Genomic DNA, 16,851 nt, shown 5'->3' with positions numbered 1-16,851 from the left:
AAAAAAATCTAAAAAAAAAAAAAAAAAAAAAAAAAAAAAAAAAGAAAAGCAGATTTAATTAAATGCATTCCTTGAAAACCTATCTCATCCTATCTACAGCATTTTCTTTGCTAACTCCCCCCATATTTCATGTCATCCAGCGATCTCAGGCTACTTGTGATTACTCACCGTGTGCTCATTCATGCCTCTACATTAGGCAAGAGTGGAGGAAGAATCAGAACCTGGAGGGATTGATTTGGCTCTGTCTGTGTGTACATATACTCACCCTGAATCTTGAAGGATGAGTTTATTTTGACAGCCCTCTTAGCTGCTTCTGTGTCTCCAATTCCATACCCCATTCCAAGTTTTGGAGAGAAGAATATGATTGGACCAACGCATTTATATTTTTGATACAGGCCTCATTGGTTGTAGGTCTGCTGAATACCTGTGGCTGCCCACATTTGCCATAGTCTGCGGGGCTGGAGATGGGAACAGAATAGAATCAGATATGTGAAATAGCCAGTGCTTCCCTCCCCAGCAGTCACAGGCCAGGCAATGTGGACTGTGGGTTAACATCATTGGAGACTATTTTAGAATCAGAATAAAGGCCAATAATAAACCTTTTTTTTTTTTTAAAAAAAAATGGAATATGGGAGCTGTGGAAGAGAGGTATTACTAGGCTGGTTGTTTTCTTCAGAGATCTGCTTCTCATCTTTCCAGGACTTAATTCAGCTGGTACCTCAGTTACAATTTTTCTTTAACGCTGTGCAACTTACTGGATAATTTTTTACCCACTGATCTGAAATGTCACTATTGCCGTATACAAAAGTCCCTTGACTATTTCTGGTTTTTAAATTCTGTATTAAAACAATTAGTGTTTGTTTTGATAGGGCAAATATGCATTATATACGCTGTTTCTCAAAAAAGTTTTTCTTCCAGATAAATGTTAGAGTTTATATATCACATAACCATACAAAACAAACACGTAAGACAAATCCTAGTAGGATTGTAATTGGGATTGCATTTGGTTTATGGGTTAATTTTGGCAGAATTACATTTATCCTTTCTACCCAGGAACAAGTCTGTCTTTTCATATATTTAAGAGTTTTTGGTGTCTATCAGTATCATTTTACACACACAGACACACATATGTAAATATGAATGTTATATTGCATGAAGTATTTTAAAGTTGCTTTTGCTATTGTGAACTATATTTCCATTTCAATTTTTGACTGGTGATTAATAGTATATAAGAAAACTATCAGTTTTTATTATTTACCTGGTATCCAGTTATGTTTGTGAATTTTCCCTCTGATTGGATATTTTTCAAATGATTCCTTCAGATTTTCTTGTCAGGCAGCTACTTATCTGCACACAATGATGACTCTGTCTTGTCTTTTTCAGTATTCATACTGCTCATTTTTTTTTTTTTATTGCATTGGCTGAAGTGCAGTGCTGTTTAGAAGAAATGCATTGAGAGCCATAAATGGAGCCATATGTGGTTTTAAATTTCTGGTAGGCATTTGATTTTAATACATTTTATTGAATGTAATTTATCCAAAATCTTACTTCAGTATATATATTCAATATGAAATTTATTAATGAACTGATTTACGTTCTTTTTTTACTACTAGGTCTTTGGAATCCCATGTGTATTTTACACTTAGAGCACATCTCAGTTTGGACTAGCCACGTTTCAAGTGTGCAGTGACACTTGTGGCTAGTGGTTACTGCATTGGACGGCATAGAGTTAGAGCCTCCTTGATGTACAGTAATTATGATCATAGTTGGCCTTGTTGTTCCTTACTTGGATGGAAGTTGCTTTTCAGTTTGGTGTTTAAGGCTGATTCCTAATAAATACACTGGTTTTAAGGCTAAGTGGTTTTGTTTTTGAATAAGATGTTCCTTTAAAAGTTAATAGTTGATATTCACCCCCGCACCCCCCACCCACACGGAGATGCAGTTTTGCTCTTGTTGCCCAGCCTGGAGTGCAATTGTGCGATCTTGGTTCACTGCAGCCTCCACTTCCTGAGTTCAAGTGATTCTCCTGCGTTAGCCTCCAAAGTAGCTCGGATTACAGGCATGTGCCACCATGCCCAGCTAATTTTGTATTTTTAGTAGAGACAAGGTTTCACCATGTTGGCCAGGCTGGTCACGAACTCCTGACCTCGGGTGGTCCACCCACCTCAGCCTCCCAAAAGTGCTGGGATTACAGGTATGAGCCACTATGCCTGGCCTCACTTTTCCTAGATACTTAAGATATACTGTGATGCTCACACCTTTCCCTTCTTACTTAGCCTGTTAAATATATAAAATGGTAGTAATGAAGACTTCTAATGGGTGAAGCGTCTTTGCACTCAGAGTAAACAAACTTTTCTTGGTTATGGTATATCATTCTTTTAACTCAGCTGGATTAGATGTGCTGACATTTTAGGAGTTTTTCCTCATACTCATTAAAGAGGTTGTCCTACATGGTAAGCCAGGTTTTGGAATCAGCATTATATTAGCTCTTGTAAACTAGGGTACAAAATTTCAGATCATTTTGGCTTAAAAAATTGTTTTAAAACTTAAAGGAATATATGCACATGGTTGAGGACTTTTTAAAGTAATTTCTTAGCAAAATGTATTTGTGGAATGTAAATTTTCTAAGTTTTTGCAAGTCTGTAAATTTCTTTACTTGCAGTTGATTGGAAAATTAGCTGAGTAGAATTCTAGGTTAAAACTTTCCCTCAAAACTTTTTTTTTTTTTTTTTTTTTTTTAAATATGCAGTCTTGTTCTGTTGCCAGGCTGGAGTGCAGTGGCATGATCTTGGCTCACTGCAGTTTGCGCCCCCCGAGTTCAGTCGATTCTCCTGCCTCAGCCTCTGGAGTAGCTGGGATTACAGACAGACACGCGTCACCACGCCCAGCTGATTTTTGTATTTTTAGTAGAGACAGGGTTTCACCATGTTAACCAAGATGGCCTTGATCTCCTGACCTCATGATCTGCCTTTCTTGGCCTCCCAAAGTGTTGGGATTACAGGCGTGAGCCATAGTGCCCAGTGTCTCTCAAAACTTTTAAGGCATTGTTCGTAGCTGCCTGCCTTCCTGTGTTTCTGAGACATCTGATGCCGGTATTCCTTTATAACACTTGGTCTCCAACCTTTTTGGCACCAGGGACTCAGTTTTGTGGAAGATAATTTTTTCAAAGATGGGAGTTGGGGAGGCAGGGGGATGGTTTTGGGATAAAACTGCTCCACCTCAGATCATCAGGCATTAGATTCTCATAAGGAGCGTACAACCTTGAACCCTTGCAGGCGCAGTTCCTGCTCCTGTGAGAATCTAATGCAGCTACTGTTCTGACAGGAGGCAGTAATGCTTGCTCACCTGCTGCTGCTCACTTCCTGTCGGGACTGTGGCCTGGGGGTTGGGGATTCCTGCCTTAGAGAATGGGTGACCATATATCCTGATTTGTCTTGAATACCTCCAAAGCACTCTTTTTAGTAGTACGTCCTTTTCCTTTGAAACGTATCCTTGTTCGTTGATCATTTATAGGATCACCTTATTTGTAGGTGGCCTGTGGGAAGAAAGTTGAAGGCACAATCTGTCCCAACATAATAAATAACGGATTACTTAGATATAGCAATGATACCAAATGTATATACGGATTACTTAGATACAGCAATGATACGAAATATATTACTTAGATACAGCAATGATAACAAATATATTTACTTGTTACTTAGTTATAGCAATGACAGCAAATAGATGTAGAACCAATCACATAATTATATAGTCAGTCTTATTAAATCATGATTCTTCATTAATCTTTGCTTTAGTATTATAGCATAGAATCATTTTAGTTTTATAGTATGGACATAATTGGGTGGAAATATAGTTAGGATCTGAAGGGACATTGTGAGAAGTGATCAGGAGGCGAGAGTAAGAGCCTTGCGGTAGTACCAGCACCTGGGAAGGAGCCTGTTACTTAGCAGGCCATGAAGGGGAGTTTCCCTTTCACTGGGGGAGTTCAGAGAACACTGCTTGCCCAACTCTTGAGGAAGGCCTGACATTAGCCAGGCCAGCCTGCAGACATCCAGGGACTTAAGTTTATGGTGTTGTGCTCCAGTGGTCACCATCTTTGTCCGCTTTCCCACCTGATGCTCTTTTTAAGTTCTTAGAAGTTGTGAGAAGTAAGAATAAGAGGAATCCTAAAAGCCTTTGATCTTTCTGATAAGTGTATGGAAAGATACTGACGTATGTGCCTGCTACCTGATAGGGAGGGGCCCTCTGTGCTGTACCCGCGTGGCCCCCTGTATTTTAAGTATGTGATTTCCTTGACCCTACCAATCATGTCAGATGAGTCACTCTCCTGGTCCTGCCCCCCGCCTTGTATACAATAAATATCAGTGCTTCCAGGTATTCCTGGCCACCACTGGACTCCATGCCTTGGTAGAAGTGGTCCCCTGGGCCCAGCTGAATTCTTCTGTTATCTCTGTGTCCTGTGTCTTTCTTTGCTTCGATCTATTGTCTCTGCACACAAAAGAACACTCACTAGACCCTGCGGAGCTGGACCTTGCAGTGGCCTGCTTTCTGTATTTTTAGGAGGATTTTAGGATATTCATATACTCTCCACTTTGAGAATTTACATGGCTGTGTCTAGAAGTCAGTTATGTTTTTCCCTTATTCATCTGCCTAGCTCTTTCAAACTGAAGACTAGTATCCATCAGCTCTGGGATATAATATTGCAGAATGCTTCTGGAATTTCTGCTTCGTTATTCTCGTTTCTTTTTATTTCTGGAACTCCTTGTAGTGGAACTTGAATCTCTTGGATTGATTTAACACTTTTTTTTTTTTGAAAATGAGCCAAATTTTCTATATTCTACCCCCTTTTGCTTTTCTTTATCTGGGAAAGAGTCTCAACCTCATTTTCTGACAGTTGTATTGACTCTTTAATTTCAGCTGCTATTTATTTCAAAGAGCTTTTTCTTATTTTGATTCCTTCTATTAATATATAGCATCCCATTCTTGTTTCATAGATGGCAGTAGCCTCTCTTATGCTTTTGAGAATATTACATAGACGTATTTATGCATTTCCCACATTTCCTGCATTGTCTATTTCCACTCAGGCACCTTTTCTCTGCTATTTTTTCTCTTTCTTTGATAGTGATGGTTTTTCACGAATATCTGGTGATTAAGAACTTTATCTTCTGTCTGGATTTTGAATTTTGAAATGTTTTTCCTGTTTCTAGTTTCTTTTTCCACAAATTCTGAACATTGGCACCAGGTTTAATATTATTAAACAGAGATCCGAGTATGTCATCCTCCTGCTAATAAAAATTACAAGACTTTTAACAGACCTGGATAATGTTTCAACCACTCATTGCAGTGTACTTTCACAGCAACAGTGAGACATTTGTTTTTTAGGACTGCTGTAGCAAGTCACCACAGATTGAGTGGCTTAAAACAACAGGAATTTATTCTGTTAATGTTAATAGAAACCAGAAACTCCAGTCGGTGTTGCTGGGCTGAAATTAAAGCAGAGCTTTGAAGGCCCCCAGGAAGAACCTGTTCCTTGCCTCTTTCAGCTTCTAGTGGCTCCTGGCATTCCCTCTTATCAGTCCAATCTTTCAGACCAGCATCTTCAAGTCCTTGTGTCAGTCCAATCTTTCAGGCCGGCGTTTTCAAATCTCTCTGCTTCATCTTCACATCACCTTCCCCTTCGTGTATGTCAAATCTCCTTCTGCCTCTCTATTAGGACATTTGTGAGGGCATTTAGGTACCACTGGGTAATCTAGGGTCTTTTTCCAAATAAGGTCACATTTGCAGACTCTAGGGATTAGGGCCTGATACCCTTGAGGTCCTTTATTCAGCTTACTACAACTATTTAGAATCTTCTGAAATTTCTCTTTTCTTGTATACTTCCCTTTGCTTTTACACATAACTGTTATCACTGCCTGCAGTTATTGTCTACTTGAACAAAAATGCATGCATCAACTCAGTTTACAGTGATTTCCTTGACCTTATCTTCCCCATTCTAGAAAAAAGGCTGCATTTGCCTGTTTTCCTAATGCAGTTGTTGCACTTTTCATAGTTTGCCATGTTAAAGTGATTTGTCAGGCCCTGCCACTGACTGGGAATTTTTTTTCAGTATTAATGGTGTCATTCTCAGAATACAAAGTGTCAGGTCTGGAGTGACTAAGGCATTTAATAAATATTTGTTGAAGAGATTAACATTTATTGAGGGCCAATTAAATACCTAGTAGGACTTGTCACCTTGGGCCATTTAACTAACAAAACAAAGCAGAGTAAAGTAAGTATGCACCTGTGTCAGAGTTTCTCCAGGGCATCTTTCTCAAAAGGGATTGCTGAGTCGTAGGAGTCTACATATTCAGCTTTTGCAAGGTGCTGCCAAATTGCTCTCCAAACTGGCTGTACTTCCCTAAGAATGCCAAGAGCTATCTTGTGTCCTATGTCCTTGCCAACACTTGTGAATTTTTTTTTTTTTCATTTAAAAAATTTAATGGGGGAAATGATACTGTTTTAATTTGCATTTTCTTGATAATGAATGAGGTTAACCATTTTTAATGTTAATAAACAATGTGGAATTTTCTCAATATACATAGTCTGCTTTCTCTTATTGTTCTTTTTTATTTATAGAAATTCTAAAAATATGGATATGAATTATTTATTTATGGCACTGTTCTCATTTACATATGAGGAAACTGGCACGAGGAATATTTAATAATAAGGTGATTTCTAAGTTATTTCCCCCCAGATGAATAGATGAATGACCTTGTCTACAGTCATAGCTAGTAAGAAACAGCAGGCATTTTGAACCCAGATGCATCTGAGTTTAAGAAATGCCTTTTTTTTTGTTTGTTTGCTTCTTTGTTTTTGGGAGATGTAGTCGCGCTGTGTTGCCCAGGCTAGAGTGCAGTGGTGCTATCTTGGCTCACTGTAACTTCCGCTTCCGGGGTTCAAGCAATTCTCCTGCCTCAGCCTCCAGAGTAGCTGGGACTACAGGCACATGCCACCACATCGAGCTAATTTTTTTAATTTTAGTATTTGGGGTTTCACTGTATTGGTCAGGCTGGTCGTCATGAACTCCTGACCTCAGGTGATCCACCCACCTCGGCCTCCCAAAGTGCTGGGATTACAGGAGTGAGCCACTGTGCTTGGCTTTCTTTTTAAATTTTTATTTATTTATTATTTTACTTTAAGTTCTGGGAAACATGTGCAGAATGTACAGGTTTGTCTCACAGGCATACATGTGCCATGTTGGTTTGCTACACCTTTCAACCCATCATCTAGGTTTTAAGCCCCGCATGCATTAGGTATTTGTCCTAAAGTTCTCCCTTCCCTTGCCCGCAACCCCTGACAGGCCCTGGTGTGTGATGTTTACCTCCCTGTGTCTGTGTGTTCTCATTGTTCAACTCCCACTTATGAGTGAGAACATGTGGTGTTTGGTTTTCCGTTCCTGTGTTAGTTTGCTGAGAATGGTAACTTCCAGTTTCATCCATGTCCCTGCAAAGGACCTGAACTCTTTCTTTTTTTATGGCTGCAAGGCATGTCTTTTTTTTTTTTATTCTAGAAAAAAAAAGAAAGAAAGAAAAGAATGAAGGAGAGGAAGAAAGAGGAAGAGGGAGAGAGAACGGGGGTGTTGCTTTATTGCCCGGGCTAGAATGCAGTCTAAAAATGGGTATGCCTGTAATTGTGCTTAATAATAGAGACATGAAAAAAAAAATGAGGGAAGAAAATAACAAACAAGCAGCCAACCAATATTTCATTGAAACCTGTAAATAGATGTGATGTGGTACTGATAAGAGTATATATTTTGTGTATTTAAAGTAGAGAGTTCTATAAATGTTAAGTTTACTTGTTCCGGATCTGAGTTCAAATCCTGGATATCGTTGTTAATTTTCTGTCTCATTGATCTGTCTAATATTGATGTTGAAGTCTCCCACTATTATTGTGTGGGAGTCTAAGTCTCTTTATAAGTCTTATATGTCTGGGTATTCCTGTATTGGGTGCGTATATATTTAGGATCTTTAGCTCTTGTTGCAGTGATCCTTTTATCATTATGTAATATCCTTCTTTGCTTCTTTTGATCTTTGATGCTTTAAAGCAACTCCTGCTTTTTATTTCTTTATTTTTCCCCTCCATTTGGTTGGTAAATCTTTCTCCATCCCTTTGTTTTGAGTTTTTGTGTATCCTTGCATGTGAGATGGGTCTGGATGCAGCATACCGATGGGTTTTGGCTTTTTTTGTCTGTCTGTGTCTTTGGATTAGGGGATTTAGTCGATTTAAATTTAGAATTAATAATAATATATGTGAGTTTCATACTGCCATTTAATGTTAGCTGGCTGTTTTGCCTATTAGTTGATGTAAATTCTTGATTATGTTGATGCTCTTTACTTTTTGGTATTTTTTAGAAAGGCTGATACTGGTTGTTCCTTTCTATTTGTAGTGTTTCTTTCAGATGCTCTTGTAAAGCAGGCCTGGTGGTGATGAAATCTCTGAGTGCTTGCTTGTTCACAAAAGATTTTATTTTTCCTTCACTTATGAAGCTTAGTTTGGCTGGATGTAAAATTCTGGGTTGAAAGTTCTTTTCTTTAAGGATGTTGAATATTGGCCCCCACTCTCTTCTAGCTTGTAGGGTTTCTGCTGAGAGATCTGCTGTGAGTCTGATGGGCTTCCCTTTATGGGTAACTTGACCTTTCTCTCTGGCTGCCCTCAGTATTTTCTCTTTCATTTCAACCCTGGTGAATCTGGCGATTATGTGCCTTGAGGTTGGTCTTCTTGAGGAATATCTTTGTGGTGTTCTCTGTATTACCTGGAGTTGAATATTGTCCTGCTTTGCTAGGTTGGGAAAGTTTTCCTGAATTATCCTGAAGCGTATTTTCCAGCTTGGATTGATTCTCTTTGTCACATTCAGGCACACCTATCAGGCTTAGATTAGGTCTTTTCACATAGTCCCATATTTCTTGGAGACTTTTCTCTAATCTTGTCTTCTCGTTTTATTTCATTAAGTTGGTCTTCCACTTCTGATATCTTTTCTTCTGCTTGATTGATTTGGCTGTTAAAACTTGTGCATAGTTTGCAAAGTTCTCGTGTTGTTTTTCAGCTCCATTAATTCACTTATATTCCTCTCTAAATTGTGTATTCTAACATTTCATCAAATCTTTTTTCAAAGTTCTTAGTTTCTTTGCATTGGGTTAGAACAAGTTCTTTTAATTCCCAGAAGTTTCTTATCATCCACCTTTTGAAGCCTGCTTCTGTTAATGGAACACAGTCTTTCTCCATCAGGCCTTGTTCCGTTGCTGATGAGGAACTGTGATCCCCTGTAGAGGGAGAGGCATTCTGATTTTGGGTATTCTCAGCCTTTTTAGGCTTTCTTCCCTTCTTTATAGATTTATGCATCTGTGGTCTTTATAATTGGGTTTCCGAGTGGACATCCAACTTGTTGATTCCCAGCGCTAAAATCTGAGCAACCACTGCGCCATCCAAAACAGCGGCGTTATAATTGATGGTGCTTTTCTGACTGCACCAAGAACCACCGCACCAAGGCAGCGGCAAAACCGCCTCGCCAGCCACAAGAGTCGCGCTGGTGACCCGTGGGGCTCCTCTACTGGGAATCTCCTGGTGCGTGAGCAACAAAAAGTCATCTGAAAGTGTGGCGTCCTCTTGTTCTCTGCACTTTCACTGGGAGCTACAATCCGGAGCTGCTAGTGATCAGCCAGCTTGGATCTCTCTCCCAAGGTCTGTCCTTTTTTACAAAAATTAGTAATGAATTAAAAGTTAATGAACCAGTGGTATGTTGAATTAAATGATTCAAAAACTTAGCTTTTAGTTCTACTTGTTTATATATTCTTAAAAATGACTATATAATGACTACTAACTACTTGCTTCACAGATGATAGAGAAAATCATTGAAATAAAATTTAAAAGTGTTTTTATAAACAATATATTAACATCACCGTGTATACATCTTTATTATTCTTTATCATCATTATGAGTAAATGAACTCAGCCTTTATAGTATGCTTTTTGACTTTTGGAAATATCTTATTTTTTAAAATAGATTTTATTTTTTAGAGCAGTTTTAGGTATACAACAAAATTAAGAGGAAGATACAGCAATTTCTCATATACCCTTCCCCTACACAGGCATAGCTTCCCGCTTTATCAACATCTCCCTACCTCCCCAGCGTGCTGCATTGGTTATAATTGATAAACCTACATTGATACATCATTATCACCCAAAGTCCATAGTTTACATTAGGGCTTACTCTTAGTATTATACCTTCTGTAGGTTTTAACAAATGTGTGATGACGCATATCTACCATTATAGTACATATAGAATAGCTTTACTGCCCTAAAAGTCCTTTGTACTCTGCCCTATTCATCCCTCTCTGTCTCCTAATCTCTGGGAACCATGGATCCTTTTACCATCTCCATAGTTTTGCCTTTTCCAAAATGTCATATAGTTGGAATCACACAGTACATAGCATTTTCAGATTATCTTCTTTCACTTTGTAATATGTGTTTTAAGTTTCCTCCATATCTTGTCATGGCTTGATAGCTCATTTCTTTTTGATACTGACTCATTTTCCATTGTCTGGATATACCACAGTTTATTTATCCATTACTTTATTGAAGGATATGTCGATTGCTTTAAACTTTTGGCCATTATGAATCAAGCTGCTGTGAACATTCATGTGCAGGTTTTTTTGTAGACATCTTTTCAAGTCTTTTGGGTAAATAGTGAGCACTATGGTTGCTGGATCATTTATTAGGAGTATGTTGAGTTTTACACGACATTGTCAAACTTCCATAATGGCTGTACCGTTTTGCATTCCCACCAGCAACAAGTGAGAGTTGCTCCACATCCTTGCAAACATTTGGTGGCATTAGTGTTTTGGGTTTTGGCCGTTCTTACAGGTGTGTAGTGTGTATACTATATGTTTTTGAAGAAAAGTTACATAATAAAATGTGATTTGCTAGTGTGATAGATTGGTATTTCCAGAAAAACTCACCAGAATTTTTCATGTGAGGTTTAGAAGTAAAATATCTCCAGGAAAAAGTTGGCATTCGGCTCTGATTAACCAGACTATGAGTAGTCATGCTTGTCTTTTTTATGTTTGTTTTGACAGGTTTTGACACAGAGCGCATATCTTCAAAGCACCTAGTACCTCCTACCATTGTCAACTGGTAAAATATTTAATTTTTTATTACAATAGATTTATTTGATATAAAATCTATTAAGTTAAAACCAATTACGTCTAAACTGACCAAAAAAATTGTAATTTTCACTTTATGATTGTAGAATTATGAAAGTTACAGAAGATAGTTTCATACTTACTTTAATTCCATAGAAATCCATTAGGACATTAAACTATGTTATTAAGCAATATTGTCCAGCTCCTTTTCCTTAACTTGAATTTCACCAAGTATCTGCAAGGGATTTGAACTCAGTAGCCTGTTTATTTTGCATAGTTTAGCATGAATTAGACTTACTACCATTTCGGTAAGTGATGGTCATTTAAAATTTGTATTAATGTTACTGTAAATTTCTGACCGGACATTTTAGTAGAGGTTGTAGTTTCAGGGGCTTTTTGTCAACCTATATAAGGTTCTGTATGGTTACTAATGAGGCATAAGAAATATAGCAAAATTTTATTCTTTCTGTGGCATCTGAAGTGAATTAGGGTTTATGAAATTTTTGGGCAAAAATCGAAGGATCAAAGTGACCTGAAGGTTTTTAGCATTGGATGAAATGAAAATAAAATTGAGTAGGACTGCTGTAAGGAATAGTCTATGTTGGTAAAGTGCTTCGATGACATAAAGGCAATAAGTGGTTTATCCATTAGAATCATGATGGTTGACATCTTTTTCAGAATATCATTTCAAAGTATTTTTCATGTAAGTTGAATTTACTAATCTTGACATTTTTAACTGATTTTAAAAAGAGATCACACAAGTAATATGTTTATTATTAAAAACCATAAGCAGTGTAGGAGTATCTAAGTAAACAGGAAACTTCTCTGTTACCCTTGTTCTTTTAGTAGGGTTATCCCTTATTTTCATGTAGTGTGTCTTTTCAGACCCTTTGCATATCCAAGATTGCCATCTTTTAATGAAGTAGGTGTGATGGACAAAGGAATATACTTTATTCACTTGAATAGTACACTTTACTTTGTTTCAGACATGTCTGTGCCTAAGTCTCTTTGAGGGATATACATGATCAAATTAAGTCTTTTTTTTTTTTTTTCTTTTTTTGAGACAGAGTCTCACTCTGTGGTCCAGGCTAGAGTGCAATGGTACGGTCTCAGCTCACTACAGCCTCCGCCTCTTGAGTTCAAGCTATTCTCCTGCCTCAGCCTCCTGAGTAGCTGGGATTATAGGTGTTTGCCACCATGCCCAGCTACTTTTTTATATTTTTAGTAGAGACCCAGTTTCACCATGTTGGCCAGGCTGGTCTTGAACTTTTGACTTCAGGTGATCTGCTCACCTCGGCCTCCCATAGTGCTGGGATTTATAGGTGTGAGCCACCGTGCCCACGCGCCCAGTCAAGAGTGCTTTTGAAGTGACTAATTAAACCCATTGTAACACGATACTCCTCTACAGATTTCTTTTAGTAGCTAATGGGTTATGGGAACCCCAGACTTTGAATTCTTAGCTAAGAATGCATCAAAAGAGTTTAGTAGATTTACAATAAAATTCAAATTGCAAAGATAATTATGGGATATTAAATGATAGATTTTAAATAGGAAGACATTTATAGAAATGACTGTAATTACTGTTGCCTTTATAGAGGATCAGCTAGGTTTGTGTAGATGAAAAAGTGGTTTTGGAGCTTCAGTGCATTTACTTGTGCTCATTAGAGTACTTAGGACATGTGAGGAGGGAAAAGGATGTCAGAAACCGATTTGGGCGGGCGGCGCAGGGGAGGAAGCACTATGGTACAGTGACAAAGGCAACTTTGTCATAATTTTGCCAAAAAAGGGGAACAAAACTCATAATCATGTTATATAGGTTAGCTGTGATGAAGTAAAGGAAATGTCATGAACTACTTAGGAAACCCAGTGTCTTGAATCCTGAAACTTAGAACTCAGTCCTTTCACATCTGGAAATTGCTTATGCTCAGAAGTCCTGTGATTTAAGAGATAATGTAAAAATGGAAGTTAATGCACATTTATATGTGTCGTTTGTGCAGTTGTTGGATTGAGATATTTTAAACTTCTTAAAAAATCTAGGGAAGCAAATTTTGATTTGTATGTGAAAGCGACCTAGATGAGAAGTATGGAAGGAGATGGAGACAGCAGAAAGTTTACTACTCCCTTGGTTTAAGAGGAGAATGTTTTTTTTTTTTTTTTTTCCCCATTTATTTATTTTATTGCATTTTAGGTTTTGGGGTACATGTGAAGAACATGCAAAATTGTTGCATAGGAACACACGTGGCAGTGTGATTTGCTGCCAGATGTAGGTGATGGGGAGAATGTTTTTTAAGAGTTGGGCCAAATATTTCTCATAGCTACTTAAGGTAGATTCCCTTTTTGCTGTGTCTTCTGTTTTTGTTTTTGTTTTTTGTTTTTTTTTTTTGAGGTGTAGTTTCATTCTTACTGCCCAGGCAGGCTGGAGTGCAATGGCCTGATCTTGGCTCACCGCAACCGCCACCTCCCAGGTTCAAGCAATTCTTCTGCCTCAGCCTCCTGAGTAGCTGGGATTACAGGCATGCACCACCACGCCTGGCTAATTTTGTATTTTTAGTAGAGATGAGGCTTCTCCATGTTGATCAGGCTGGTCTCGAACTCCCAACCTCAAGTGATCCATCCGCCTCAGTTTCCCAAAGTGCTGGGATTACAGACGTGAGTCACTGTACCCAGCCGTCTTCTGCTTTTTAAATGTAATCTGGTTTTTGAGCACTTGCAGAACGGCTGCAGAGGCCAGGAAATGACACACCAGAGAATGGAGGTGATGAGAGGGAAGACAACTGTTGATCTTCAGGAAAAGCTTTTTTAGTGGTAAAATAATTGGGAATTTGTAGGAAGAAGAAAATACTTTTTTTAAAGAATTTAAAGATACAAAAGTGAGTAATATTTGAATACAACACAAGACTATTGACTAAAGGAAGTAATTGCATATTTAAATCTTATTTTTAGCTACTTAACCTTTACACAGTACAAATGAAGGTGATAATGTTAGTTATGATGCAGGTAAATTATTCTGTATATTTCCACAACATACTCATAAGTTCTAATTGTATGTTATTTGCCTTTTCTTAAGTTTGTTTTTTTATCTGGTCCATGCAAAATACAGATAACAAACTGGGCTTTTGGGGGTCGGAAGGGAAATGGGGAAAGAGAAAAGGAAACATTTAAGTAATTTTACTGAATTATCTATAAATCATGTAAATTAAAGAAAATATATTCTGGGTAGACTTAGTTTGTAAAATTATTCTAAGCTATTATAGTTCTTATAAATGGAATAAGCATTTTAAAATCATATTGAAAGTCTTTAGAAACTTTAATTCTTTTACATACTCAAAGCTTAAACATAACCAGAAGAGCTGTCTTCTCTCAAATATGAGTACTTTGTTCATTATATTTACTGTTGCTAACTTTTTTTTTGTATTTTTGGAACTGTTATGTTTTTCCTCTGGCCTTTGAGTTTTCTTTTTTATTTCACCCTGGGGAAAAGAGAGGTTTATTTATTTTTGAGACAGAGTCTTGCTCTGTTGCCCAAGCTGAAGTACATTGGTACGATCTCAGCTCGTTATAACCTTTTCGTCTCAGGCTCAGATGATTCTTGTTTCTCAGCCTCCCGAGTAGCTGGGATTACAGGCGTGTACCACCACACCTGTCTAATTTTTGTATTGTTAGTAGAGATGGGGTTTCACCATGTTGGCCAGGCTGGTCTTGAACTTCTGGCCTCAAGTGATCTGCCCACTTTGGCCTTCCAAAGTGCTGGAATTAAAGGCATGAGCCATTATGCCTGGCCAAAAAGAGGTATATTTAAAAGTGAATTTGTTAATCCAATGAACATAACTTTCAGTTAAAAATTAGGCCGTCTGTTCACTCTCCTTGGTACAGGTTTATGTCATGCTAAATGTAGTATGTAGTTGGATTGAGTTGGAATTATTAAGATCCTCAAATATCGATAAGCCAGGTTGATGTCATTAGGTAACCTAATAGTTCATGTTTGCCTGAAATATTTATATAGCTGGCTTTCTCATTAATCATTTTTAGGAAATGGCTGGGAGAAATAGGAGTAGTACTAAAAGAGTAAAGAATCCTATTCAGTGTTGTCTTAATATGGTCAAGGCATTTAATTCTTGGCCAGTTAGCCTATACTGATAAATATTAAAATAATGCTAGTGACTGGGGCTTCTAGGGTCCAGTTCCTCTGCCCTTTCATTAGTATAATATCATGGTGACAAAACATGTCATTCCTTTTTGTTCCCCTTTAATGAATCAAGCTTGAGCAAAATTCTAATATAAAAAGTTATACTTCTGCATGGAGAAAACTTACTTATTTTGGTTATAACAGAAACAGCATGGAGCACTAGACACAAGAACAAGTATTCTTAATGTATTATCTTAAACAAAAATAAATTTGTAATCATCTCTCTGAAGCTTATGGAGAGAGATCCAAAACTGACTAGGTAGCTGAGGATGCTAAATGGAACAGTATCAATTCCAAATACAAGATGTGCTAAGAATTATTATTACTCTTTTTGCTTACAGTTATTTTATATTGTAAGGGACTTGATGGATGAACATATGATCTCAGCCTCTTCTAACCCTAAAATCTTAAATCTAGTAAACATATATCAGTAATGATGAAAATAGCAGCTGAGATTTGAATATTACTTATGAGGCATGCCCTCATATACTTTACATGTACTGTTTAATCCCATGATAACCTTATAATGCAGATATTCTTAACTTTTTACAGTGTGAGGCCTAGAAATGTAGTTTACCTAAAGTGACATTTAGTAAGTGGCTGAACAGTGTCAAACTTACTCAGTCTCCATGGCCTAAGCTGTTCTTAAGATTAAGGTTGAATGGACTTTTTTATCTTTAGAATCAGCAGGGTATAAAAAGTAATGATACAGAGAAATACTGGTACAGATTGAGTATTTCTTGTCCGAAATGCTTGGACCAGAAGTGTTTTGCAGTTTGGATTTCGGAATATTTGCATATACTTACCAGTTGAGCATCTCAGATCTGAAAATCCCGAATCCTAAATGCTCCTATAAGCATTTCCTTTGAACATCATGTTGACCCTCAAAAAGTTTCAGAGTTTGGAGCATTTCAGATTTTAGATTTTCGGATTTGGGATGCTCAACTTGTATGTATACATAGGTTTGTATAGTCAGCAGATTTTTACAGTATTATTAACACATGTATTTTATTTTTGTAAGGTATGTATTATTGTCGCCTCAGTTTTACAGTAGAATCTGAAGCTTAAGTATGTTAAGGGACCTGTCCTATGTTACATGATGATTAAATGGGAAACCAGCATCAAACCCAGAGCTTATTGTTAAGTTCTAGAAGGGGTGAGTTTATTGAATATTTTTATATATAATGAAACTAATACTCAGTATTATAAATAATAGCACCTTTAGTAGATCATATAAAGCAAGCTTGTTCAACCTGCCCTTTGAATGTGGCAGCCCAACACAAATCCGTAAACTTTCTTAAACATGTTTTTTTGGTGATTTTTTTTTTTTTTTGCGCTCATCAGCTATTGCTAGTATTGGTGTATTTTATGTGTGGCCCAAGACAATTCTTCTTCTTCCAGTGTGGCCCAGGGAAGCCAAAAGATTGGACATCCCTGATACAAATAAAAACAAGTACCTTTTTACTTGGAAACTCTACATTAAACA

At 37.4% G+C, this 16,851-nt stretch overlaps 1 protein-coding gene across 2 annotated transcripts in view; it reads left to right on the top strand.

Moving 5' to 3' along the window:
* The window catches only part of ACSL3 (acyl-CoA synthetase long chain family member 3), an 81,284-nt gene that overhangs the window by 16,225 nt on the left and 48,208 nt on the right, over positions 1-16,851 (top strand). Inside the window, exon 2 of one of the 2 annotated variants that reach the window (XM_032278031.1) lies at positions 11,114-11,171. The exons of the other annotated variant lie outside the window; for it this stretch is intronic. The gene's annotated coding sequence lies outside the window, so the exon portion shown is untranslated. The remainder of the gene's footprint in view (positions 1-11,113; positions 11,172-16,851) is intronic. 2 annotated transcript variants of the gene reach the window in all.

This window comes from Sapajus apella, unplaced genomic scaffold, assembly GCF_009761245.1.
Source record: "Sapajus apella isolate SASKATOON/1434 unplaced genomic scaffold, GSC_monkey_1.0 scaffold10, whole genome shotgun sequence".
Classification (NCBI taxonomy): Eukaryota; Metazoa; Chordata; class Mammalia; order Primates; family Cebidae; genus Sapajus; species Sapajus apella.
The sequence above is the reverse complement of the archived record's forward strand: the minus strand, read 5'-3'. Positions and strand labels throughout refer to the sequence as shown.